This window comes from Galeopterus variegatus, unplaced genomic scaffold, assembly GCF_000696425.1.
Source record: "Galeopterus variegatus unplaced genomic scaffold, G_variegatus-3.0.2 Scaffold709, whole genome shotgun sequence".
NCBI lineage: Eukaryota > Metazoa > Chordata > Mammalia > Dermoptera > Cynocephalidae > Galeopterus > Galeopterus variegatus.
Window position 1 is genome coordinate 207,054 of NW_007726820.1, and position 11,756 is coordinate 218,809.

General features: G+C 39.6%; 2 pseudogenes; both read left to right on the forward strand.

Moving 5' to 3' along the window:
- The first annotated feature begins 1,450 nt into the window (after positions 1–1,450).
- Positions 1,451–2,890, forward strand: LOC103589631 (annotated as a pseudogene).
- Positions 2,891–3,591: 701 nt separating this feature from the next.
- LOC103589632 lies at positions 3,592–10,653 on the forward strand (annotated as a pseudogene).
- Positions 10,654–11,756: the final 1,103 nt, after the last annotated feature.

The window sequence follows — 11,756 nt, forward strand, 5'->3', positions numbered from 1 at the left end:
TCATCCATTGTAAGAGTAAAGTTTTATCAGAACTTTCAATAGAATTTTGTGCATGGTGACCCCTCCCCTCAACCAGGCACACTGGGCCAGCATCTTGGGACCTGCCCAGGGACCTGAGGGATGGAGCAGAGGACCAGACCCCCCCCCTCCCACAACCAGGCACACCACCAATGCCTCGGAGCATGCCTCCACGTGGGTGGCCCACCACAGCCACCACAATAATCATGGCTGCTGCAAAAGTAGCTAGATGCCACAACCACCATGCAGATGGTCTGCCAGCCACTGGAGTGCATTCACACAAGGAGAGTCGCCAGCAGAGACCAAAGAAAAGAAGAGGATGTCTCTCTCCACAAAGCCCATTTCAGAGTGACAGAGGAAGCATCTGCTCTGTGATAATGTTGTAGGACCTGATCACACCTCTCAGCATTGGACAGATCATCAAGGCAACAAATCAACAGAGTAACCATTACTCTTTCAGAGGAAGAGAAGAAATCTAGAGTAATTAGAGGGGGTTGGGAGGAGCGAGATAGGGATGGGGAGAGGTTGGACAAGAGGCATAAAGAATAATTATGATTTGTAACAATATATATGTTAGTAATATTGATTTGATCAAGATATATCAACATTGAATCCCCAAAATATGTATAATCAATTATGAAATTGAGATAAAATTATTATAACATAAAATTTACCATTTTAACCATTTTAAAGTGCAATTCAGTGGTATTTATGACATTCACAATGTTGTGTAACCATCATCTCTCTCTGGTTCTAAAACATTTTCATCACCCTAAAAGGAAACCTTGCACCTAACAAGCAGTCATCCCCACTCTCCCCAGCCCCTAGCAACCACTAATCTGCTTTTTGTGCCTGGATTTGCCTATTCTGGATATTTTATATCAATGGAATCATACAATATGTGACCTTTCATGTCTGGCTTTTTGCACTCAGCATGTTTTCAAGGTTCATCCATGCTGTAGCTTACGTCAGTACTCCATTCTTTTCTGTGGCTACATATTACTTCATTGTATGGCTAAACAGTCATGCACTGCATAATGACATTTCAGTCAAGAACAGACCACATATATGATGCTGGCTCTATAAGATTATAATGAAGCTGAAAAATTGCCATTGCTGTCATAACATCGTAGAACAATGCATTACTCACGTATCTGTGGTGATGCTGGCATAAACAAACTTACTATGCTGCCATTTGTATAAAAGTAGAGAACGTACAATTATATACATTGCTTCTAGGCTACAAACTTGGGCCTATACTTGATAAAGATAATAAACAACTATGTTACTGGTTCATGTTTTTACTATACTGTACTTTTTATCTTTGTTTTAGAGCATACTCGGCCCAGCAGTAGCGGCGGGATGGCACTCGCCACTGGGGCCGGCCGCCCCGGGAGTGGCTGCAGCAGCGCCAGGAGTCGAGGATGGTAAAATGACCCAAGGGAAGAAGAAGAAACCGGCCGCGAACCGCAGTATCATGCTGGCCGAGAAGATCATCATTAAGGACGGAGGCATGCCTCAAGGAATAGGTTCTCCTAGTGTTTATCAAGTGGTTATTGTCATCTTTTGGGAGTTTTTTGCTTGGGGATTATTGACGGCACCCACCTTGGTGGTATTACATGAAACCTTCCCTAAACATACATTTTTGATGAATGGCCTAATTCAAGGAGTAAAGGGTCTGTTGTCATTCCTCAGTGCCCCACTTATTGGTGCTCTTTCTGATGTTTGGGCCGAAAATCCTTCTTGCTGCTCACAGTGTTTTTCACACGTGCCCCAATTCCTTTAATGAAGATCAGCTCGTGGTGGTACTTTGCTGTTATCTCTGTTCCTGGGGTATTTGCAGTGACTTTCTCAGTGGTATTTGCATATGTAGCAGATATAACTCAAGAACATGAAAGAAGTATGGCTTATGGACCGGTTTCAGCAACATTTGCTGCAAGTTTAGTCACCAGCCCTGCAATTGGAGCTTACCTTGGACGAGTGTATGGGGACAGCTTAGTGGTGGTCCTAGCCACAGCAATAGCTTTGCTAGATATTTGTTTTATCCTTGTTGCTGTGCCAGAGTCGTTGCCTGAGAAGATGCGACCAGCATCATGGGGAGAACCCATTTCTTGGGAACAGGCTGACCCCTTTGCATCCTTAAAAAAAGTGGGCCAAGATTCCATAGTGCTGCTAATCTGCATTACGGTGTTTCTCTCCTACCTACCAGAGGCAGGCCAATATTCCAGCTTTTTTTTGTACCTCAGACAGATAATGAAATTTTCACCAGAAAGTGTTGCAGCATTTATGTAGTCCTTGGCATTCTTTCCATTATTGCACAGACCATAGTCTTGAGTTTACTTATGAGGTCAATTGGAAATAAGAACCATTTTATTGGGTCTGGGATTTCAAATATTACAGCTGGCATGGTATGGCTTTGGTTCAGAACCTTGGATGATGTGGGCTGCTGGGGCCGTAGCAGCCATGTCTAGCATTACCTTTCCAGCTGTCAGTGCCCTTGTTTCACGAACTGCTGATGCTGATCAACAGGGTGTTGTGCAAGGAATGATAACAGGGATTCAAGGATTGTGCAATGGCCTGGGGCCAGCCCTTTATGGATTTATTTTCTACATATGCCATGTGGAACTTAAAGAACTGCCAATAACAGGAACAGATGGGAACAAACACAAGTCCTCAGTACCACTTTGAACAGAATTCCATCATCCCTGGCCCTCCTTTCCTCTTTGGAGCCTGTTCGGTACTGCTGGCTCTGCTTGTTGCCTTGTTCATTCCAGAACATACCAATTTAAGCTTAAGGTCCAGCAGCTGGAGAAAGCACTGTGGCAGTCACAGCGATCCTTATAGTACAAGAACCTTTACTCCAGGANTTTAAAAAAAAAAAAAAAAAAAAAACATTACACTAAGTAAAAAAAGCCAGTTACAAAGAACCACTTATTATATGAATCCATTTATGTAAAACTTCCGGAATAGGCAAGTTCATAGAGAAGGACAGTAGAATCAGTGGTTGCCTAGGACTGGAGGGTTGGGGGGAAATGGGGAGTGGTTACTAATGGATATGGCGTTTCTTTTGGGATTGATAAAAGTGTTCCAAAATTGATTATAGTCATGGTTGGACAAGTCTGTGAGTGTACTAAAATCCACTGAACTGTACACTTTAAAGTTGTGGTATGTGAATTATATCTCAATAAAGCTGTAATTTAAAAGATTGTTGGCGGGATTCCAAACCTTGGCCTCTGGCAGAGGAAATATTTGGGAGGAAGAGTGATAGAAAATCTTTCTAGGACTAAGGAAATCATCTCACCTCAGTCATCTCTTCTGCCTGTCTGTAAAATGTGCTGCAGAAATGTCCTGAGTGCAACGGGGCACCCCAAAGCAAGTCACAGCAGAAAGAAGAGTATTAATGCAATTAAAGTACTGTTTTTTTGAGGGGAAGTTGGGGAAATAATAGTGCATGACTGGTCAACCTCTTTCTTGTGGTCAGAAAGAAAGTCATAGGAGAGGAGGAATTGTCCTGGGTGTCATGCATGCTGAAGCTGGGGAGAAAACCTGATTAGAGCCAACAAGGAGACAAACATGGTTGGGAGGGTAGGACTGATTCAGAGAGCAGGTGCAAAACTCCTGTGGAAAGTGGGAATGTAACTAACTGTAACTCAGAGGGTAACTCTGAGAAGTGGGCTTGGAGTGGAAGGGGAGAGGGCACTTTTACTTTTTACTGTATTCTTCTTCTGCATCATTGAAATTTTTTACGACAAACATGTATTACTTCATGATTAACAACATAAGAATGGGCATCTGATGTGAGACCCAGGAGCCAAGGTCAGGAACCAAATGAAGGTCAGGGGATAGGGGAACATGAAAGCTATGAGTATCAGAATCAGTACAAAACGGGAAATGATATGGGAAATTCCAGGTGTGTAGGTTTTGCCCTGAGTTCCTAGTCCCTGCTTTGGTAGGTAGTCACTTCCACTCAAGGGGGCTAGCATGGAACCAGGCAGGCTGAGGTCCTATCCTGGATGCCTTGGCTGTATCCAGGGGTTTATTGAATACCTACTACATTCTCTGATTTCTCTTCCTAACCCCCATGCCCAGAGAAGTAACATTCTGTTGTTATTAATCTTCCCAGGGTCAAACTGATGCAGCTGGAGACCCTCTCCCACTGTCTCAATGATTGTTTTTGAACTAGGGAGTTATAGTCCCATCTTTGACAGGAATGATGGATAATGCTATTTGCAGAAAGGGGGGGGGGTGATGAGTGTTGGTGGAACCAAGGAGTCAGGTCCCATCTTCACTAGGAAAAGTGGTTCTTTGTCAGGATGCAGCCTTCTAGGTCTTCAGAGAGATGAGGGTGTCACAGGTACAGGGTATCACATTGCATTCTGTTCCTTCCGTTCTCTGTGAAGGATGCTGCCACTTAAGAAGATGAGTCTTTATTGTAAACATCCACTTTGCCTATTTTAAACTATTTTTTTCTCTCTTGTCTCTCATCTCATTCTTTTATTTTTCTAAATCAGCTTTTAAAAAACACTTTTTGGACATTCAGGTTGTTGCCAATTACACTATTACAGCACTACCATGATAAACATCTCTATATATACATCTTTGTATGTTTGTCCAATTATTATTATTTTTTTTATTATTATTATTTTTTTAAAAAGATGACCGGTAAGGGGATCTTAACCCTTGACTTGGTGTTGTCAGCACCACACTCACCCAGTGAGCGAACCGGCCATCCCTATATGGGATCCGAACCCGTGGCCTTGGTGTTATCAGCACCGCACTCTCCCGAGTGAGCCACAGGCCGGCCCCTGTCCAATTATTTTTTTAAGGACAAATTCCTAGAAGCAGAATTGCTGAATCAAAAGAAATTGATCCTTTGAAGGAATTTAATAAAATTTGCCAAACTATCCTCAAGAATTGCAGCAATATACTATATCATATATGCCCATCAGCCAATTATGACAGTATTCTTTCCCAATATGCAACAAACGTTTTCAAACCTTTGCTAATATGAACAGGTTAAAAAAATGTATCTTCAGGCCGGCCCGTGGCTCACTCGGGAGAGTGCGGTGCTGATAACACCAAGGCCACGGGTTCGGATCCCATATAGGGATGGCCGGTTTGCTCACTGGCTGAGTGTGGTGCTGACAACACCAAGCCAAGGGTTGAGATCCCCTTACCGGTCATCTTTAAAAAAAAAAAAAAATGTATCTTCTTAAATTTCATTTTCAGTTATCAAAATTTTTGTTACATATGTTTATTATCCATTTTAATTTCTTTTTGGGGGATTTTCCTTTTCACATTATTTGATTATTTTTCCTCTATGACATTTGGCTTTAGGTTGTTTATCAGTAAGAGCTCTTTATCTTTTCAGACTATTATATTAATCCTTTGTCCACCATGTGTATTTCAAGTACTTTTCCAGTTTGTCCTTTGTATCTTTGTGGGATTTGTTTTGCTTTGTCTTTTTTGATCATGTGAAATTTTATTATTTTTGTTTAGACAGGTCTATCTGATATTTGCCTTTGGAAGAGAAAATCTTAAATGAAACTTGGGGTGGGGGGTCTTACTTACAGAGAAATAAAGATAAGAATTACATTGGACTTCTCTTCAGAAACCATGCAAGTAAGAAGAGAGTGGAGTGAAATATTTAAAGTGTTAAAAACAAACAAACAAACAAAAAAACCACAAACCTAGAATTCTGTGACCAGTGTAATCATACTTCAAAAGTGAAGGAGAAATAAAAACTTTTTCATACAAACAAAAACTGAGGGAATTTGTCACTATTAAACTTGCCTTGTAAGAAATGCTAAAAGAAGTTCTTTAGAGAGAGGGAAAGTGATACAGATCAGAAACTTGGATCAACATTTTAAAAAGGAAAGAATTTAGAGGAAGAATTAATGAAGGTGAAATAAAATCTTGTATTTTTTATATTCTTAACTGACCTAATAAATACCAGCTTATTTAAAAATAATAATAGCAATCATGTATTGAGGATTACAGCCTATGCATAAGTGAAATGAAGATAGCAATGTTATAAGGAACAGGAGGGAAGATTTGGGAATACTCTGTTATGAGGTACCTATTCTACCTGTGAAGCAGTGCAATGATTATTGAAAGTAGGCTTGGATTAGTTGTACATGAATATTGAAAACTCTAGAGCAACCACTAAAAAAAAATTTTAAGTATACTTGAAGAGAAAAGAGAAAATGGGATCATATAAAATGCCCAATTAAAAACGGTGAAGGCAGAAAAAGAGGGGAAGATAAAAACAACAAAGAACAAGTGAAACGAACAGAAAAATAGTTACAATATGGTAGACATTAATCCAATCGTATCAATAATCACTTCAGATGTGAATGGCCTAGACACGTTAATTAAAAGACAGACTGACACAGTGGATAAAAACCATATCTTACCTACAAGAAGCCCACTTTAATCACAAACAGAATAGAAGTAAAGAGATGGAGAAAGATAAACCATGGTAATGCTAATCAAAAAGAAGTTGGAGTAGCTATATTAATTTCAGACAAAGTAGACTTCAGAACAAGGGAAATTATCACAGAAGATGGGCATTACCTAATGATAAAGGTGTCAATTCCCTAAGAAGATCTAACAATTCTTAATGCATATGCACCTAAGAAAAGAGTATCAAAATAAATCAAGCAAAAACCAAAAGAACTGCAAGGAGAAAAAGACAAATCCTTTATTGTAGCTGGAGGCTTGAACACCCTTTTATTAGTAATTGACAGATCCCATACAGAAAATCAGTAAAGATACAGTTGGACTGAACAAAACCACCAAACTGGATCTAATTGATATTTATAGAAAAACTTCATCCAACAATAGCAGAATGGACATCCTTTTCAAGCTCACATGGAATAGTAACCAAGACAGACCACATTCAGGGCCATGAAACACACCTTAACAAATTTTTAAAAGTGTAAGTCATACAAAGTATGCTCTCAGGCCACAATGAAATTAAACTAGAAATCAATACCAGAAAGATAGGTGAAAATCCCCAAATACTTGGAGGTTAACAAAACACTTCTAAATAACACATGGGTCAAATCATGTCTCAAAAAATGTAAAATATTTTGAGTTAAATAAAAATACAACTTAATGAAACTTGTGAGATACAGCAGAAGCAGTGCTAGGAGGGAAATTTATAGCACTGAATTCATATATTAGAAGAAAAGAAAAATATAAAATCAATAATCTAAGCTTTCGCCTTAGGATACTAAAGGAAAAAAGAATGATGTAAATCTAAAACGAGTTGCAGAAAAAAATAATAAAAATTCAAGTAGAAATCAGTGAAATTGAAGACAGGAAAACAATAGAAAAAAAATCAACAAAACCAAAAGCTGGTTCTTTGAAATAATCAATACTTGCCTTTGGAATGTTTCTTTTTAAGTTGTCCTAGCTCTTTACCAAAGGCTAATTTATATCCCTTAAATCATCCATTGTAAGAGTAAAGTTTTATCAGAACTTTCAATAGAATTTTGTGCATGGTGACCCCTCCCCTCAACCAGGCACACTGGGCCAGCATCTTGGGACCTGCCCAGGGACCTGAGGGATGGAGCAGAGGACCAGACCCCCCCCCTCCCACAACCAGGCACACCACCAATGCCTCGGAGCATGCCTCCACGTGGGTGGCCCACCACAGCCACCACAATAATCATGGCTGCTGCAAAAGTAGCTAGATGCCACAACCACCATGCAGATGGTCTGCCAGCCACTGGAGTGCATTCACACAAGGAGAGTCGCCAGCAGAGACCAAAGAAAAGAAGAGGATGTCTCTCTCCACAAAGCCCATTTCAGAGTGACAGAGGAAGCATCTGCTCTGTGATAATGTTGTAGGACCTGATCACACCTCTCAGCATTGGACAGATCATCAAGGCAACAAATCAACAGAGTAACCATTATTCTTTCAGAAGGAGAGAAAAAATCTAGGGTAATTAGGGGAGGGAGGGGAGGGGGAGAAGGGGATGGGGTGAGATTAGACAAGAGGCATAAAGAATAAATATGATGTGTAACAATATATATGCTAGTAATATTGATTTGATCAACATATCCCAATGTTGAACTGCAAAAATACGTATAATCAGTTTTGATTCAATAAAAATTTTTGATTCAACAAAGGAATTTTGTGCATGGTGGAAATGTTCTACTAATATGCAAGGTCCAGTTAGTAGCATTATCCATATTTGGCTCTTGAGCATCCAAAATGTGGCTAGTGTAACCTAGAACATACATTTTTTACTTTGTATTTTTTAATTGAGATAAAATTATTATAACATAAAATTTACCATTTTAACCATTTTAAAGTGCAATTCAGTGGTATTTATGACATTCACAATGTTGTGTAACCATCATCTCTCTCTGGTTCTAAAACATTTTCATCACCCTAAAAGGAAACCTTGCACCTAACAAGCAGTCATCCCCACTCTCCCCAGCCCCTAGCAACCACTAATCTGCTTTTTGTGCCTGGATTTGCCTATTCTGGATATTTTATATCAATGGAATCATACAATATGTGACCTTTCATGTCTGGCTTTTTGCACTCAGCATGTTTTCAAGGTTCATCCATGCTGTAGCTTACGTCAGTACTCCATTCTTTTCTGTGGCTACATATTACTTCATTGTATGGCTAAACAGTCATGCACTGCATAATGACATTTCAGTCAAGAACAGACCACATATATGATGCTGGCTCTATAAGATTATAATGAAGCTGAAAAATTGCCATTGCTGTCATAACATCGTAGAACAATGCATTACTCACGTATCTGTGGTGATGCTGGCATAAACAAACTTACTATGCTGCCATTTGTATAAAAGTAGAGAACGTACAATTATATACATTGCTTCTAGGCTACAAACTTGGGCCTATACTTGATAAAGATAATAAACAACTATGTTACTGGTTCATGTTTTTACTATACTGTACTTTTTATCTTTGTTTTAGAGCATACTCGGCCCAGCAGTAGCGGCGGGATGGCACTCGCCACTGGGGCCGGCCGCCCCGGGAGTGGCTGCAGCAGCGCCCGGAGGCGAGGCTGGGAAAAAGACCCAAGGGAAGAAGAAGAAACCGGCCGCGAACCGCAGTATCATGCTGGCCGAGAAGATCATCATTAAGGACGGAGGCATGCCTCAAGGAATAGGTTCTCCTAGTGTTTATCAAGTGGTTATTGTCATCTTTTGGGAGTTTTTTGCTTGGGGATTATTGACGGCACCCACCTTGGTGGTATTACATGAAACCTTCCCTAAACATACATTTTTGATGAATGGCCTAATTCAAGGAGTAAAGGGTCTGTTGTCATTCCTCAGTGCCCCACTTATTGGTGCTCTTTCTGATGTTTGGGCCGAAAATCCTTCTTGCTGCTCACAGTGTTTTTCACACGTGCCCCAATTCCTTTAATGAAGATCAGCTCGTGGTGGTACTTTGCTGTTATCTCTGTTCCTGGGGTATTTGCAGTGACTTTCTCAGTGGTATTTGCATATGTAGCAGATATAACTCAAGAACATGAAAGAAGTATGGCTTATGGACCGGTTTCAGCAACATTTGCTGCAAGTTTAGTCACCAGCCCTGCAATTGGAGCTTACCTTGGACGAGTGTATGGGGACAGCTTAGTGGTGGTCCTAGCCACAGCAATAGCTTTGCTAGATATTTGTTTTATCCTTGTTGCTGTGCCAGAGTCGTTGCCTGAGAAGATGCGACCAGCATCATGGGGAGAACCCATTTCTTGGGAACAGGCTGACCCCTTTGCATCCTTAAAAAAAGTGGGCCAAGATTCCATAGTGCTGCTAATCTGCATTACGGTGTTTCTCTCCTACCTACCAGAGGCAGGCCAATATTCCAGCTTTTTTTTGTACCTCAGACAGATAATGAAATTTTCACCAGAAAGTGTTGCAGCATTTATGTAGTCCTTGGCATTCTTTCCATTATTGCACAGACCATAGTCTTGAGTTTACTTATGAGGTCAATTGGAAATAAGAACCATTTTATTGGGTCTGGGATTTCAAATATTACAGCTGGCATGGTATGGCTTTGGTTCAGAACCTTGGATGATGTGGGCTGCTGGGGCCGTAGCAGCCATGTCTAGCATTACCTTTCCAGCTGTCAGTGCCCTTGTTTCACGAACTGCTGATGCTGATCAACAGGGTGTTGTGCAAGGAATGATAACAGGGATTCAAGGATTGTGCAATGGCCTGGGGCCAGCCCTTTATGGATTTATTTTCTACATATGCCATGTGGAACTTAAAGAACTGCCAATAACAGGAACAGATGGGAACAAACACAAGTCCTCAGTACCACTTTGAACAGAATTCCATCATCCCTGGCCCTCCTTTCCTCTTTGGAGCCTGTTCGGTACTGCTGGCTCTGCTTGTTGCCTTGTTCATTCCAGAACATACCAATTTAAGCTTAAGGTCCAGCAGCTGGAGAAAGCACTGTGGCAGTCACAGCGATCCTTATAGTACAAGAACCTTTACTCCAGGACACAAATGTGTGATGACCGAAATCAGGAAGCTTTTTCTATCAGCACCCAGGTCTTAGTTTTCACCTGTAGTTCTGNTGTGGCAGTCACAGCGATCCTTATAGTACAAGAACCTTTACTCCAGGACACAAATGTGTGATGACCGAAATCAGGAAGCTTTTTCTATCAGCACCCAGGTCTTAGTTTTCACCTGTAGTTCTGGATGTACATTCCACTTCCATCCACAGTGTACTTTAAAATTGTCTTAAGAAATGTATCTGCATGAACTCTGCAGGAACTAAAGAAAGAACTGGACAGTTTTCCAAAGATGTTACAATTTCTTTTGAAGAACCCTTTTGTTTATTAGCACCAGTTTCTTGCTACTAAGTTGTTTATTATATATCCTTTAATTAAAAACTATATATGTAACTTTTTAGATATTAGCATATGTCTCTGCTACCATTTCCTTAAGATGTTGAGCTTTAACTGTGTTTCTGCTGACTCTCAGTAAGACGGAGTAGGTAGTGTGGTTGTGAACCTATTCATTTTAACATTGTAAAATCTTGAGTCAGATTTTAATATTGTAAAATCTTGAGTCAAATAATTAAAAGCCTTAATGCAGATGCACTAAAACAAAGAAACGGTAAGTGAATTGTTTGTATTAAAAAAAACTCTAAAGAAAATTGTACTAAATCTGAATCATGTTTCAAGCTTGTTTGCAGTAATTTTATTTTAAACACATTCACTACTATTTTTGAAGTAAGAAAATATTAGCCATTTAGAATTTAAATTGGGGTGTTTAGAGCCTGTAAATCTAATGCTGGCTCAAATTTGTTCCCCGGCTACTTCTTATACCACTATTCTTTTAATGTTTGCATAATCATAAGAACCTCAACACTTGAATACATAATCTAAAAATTATATAGTAAAACTGGTAGCCTTGAAATGTCAATGTGATATCTATATGTAGATAAATATATATAGTGGCCTTTCAGGACTGTCACAGTAACACTTTATTTACAGAGCTAATGTTTGTCCTAAATTTTCAGGACTCTAGAGGAGAGCTTTATACAATTACTGATGTGAATTTCTCTAAAGTATATATTTTTGTGTCCAGTTATATTATTTTAAAAAGTGTTACTTTATAAAAAATGTACATAAAGTATTGTATAGTTTACACTGTTTTCATCTTGTGTGTGGTTATTGTTTAATGCTTTTAAACTTGGAACATTCGCTATGGTTAAATAAGGTCTTAAAACAAAT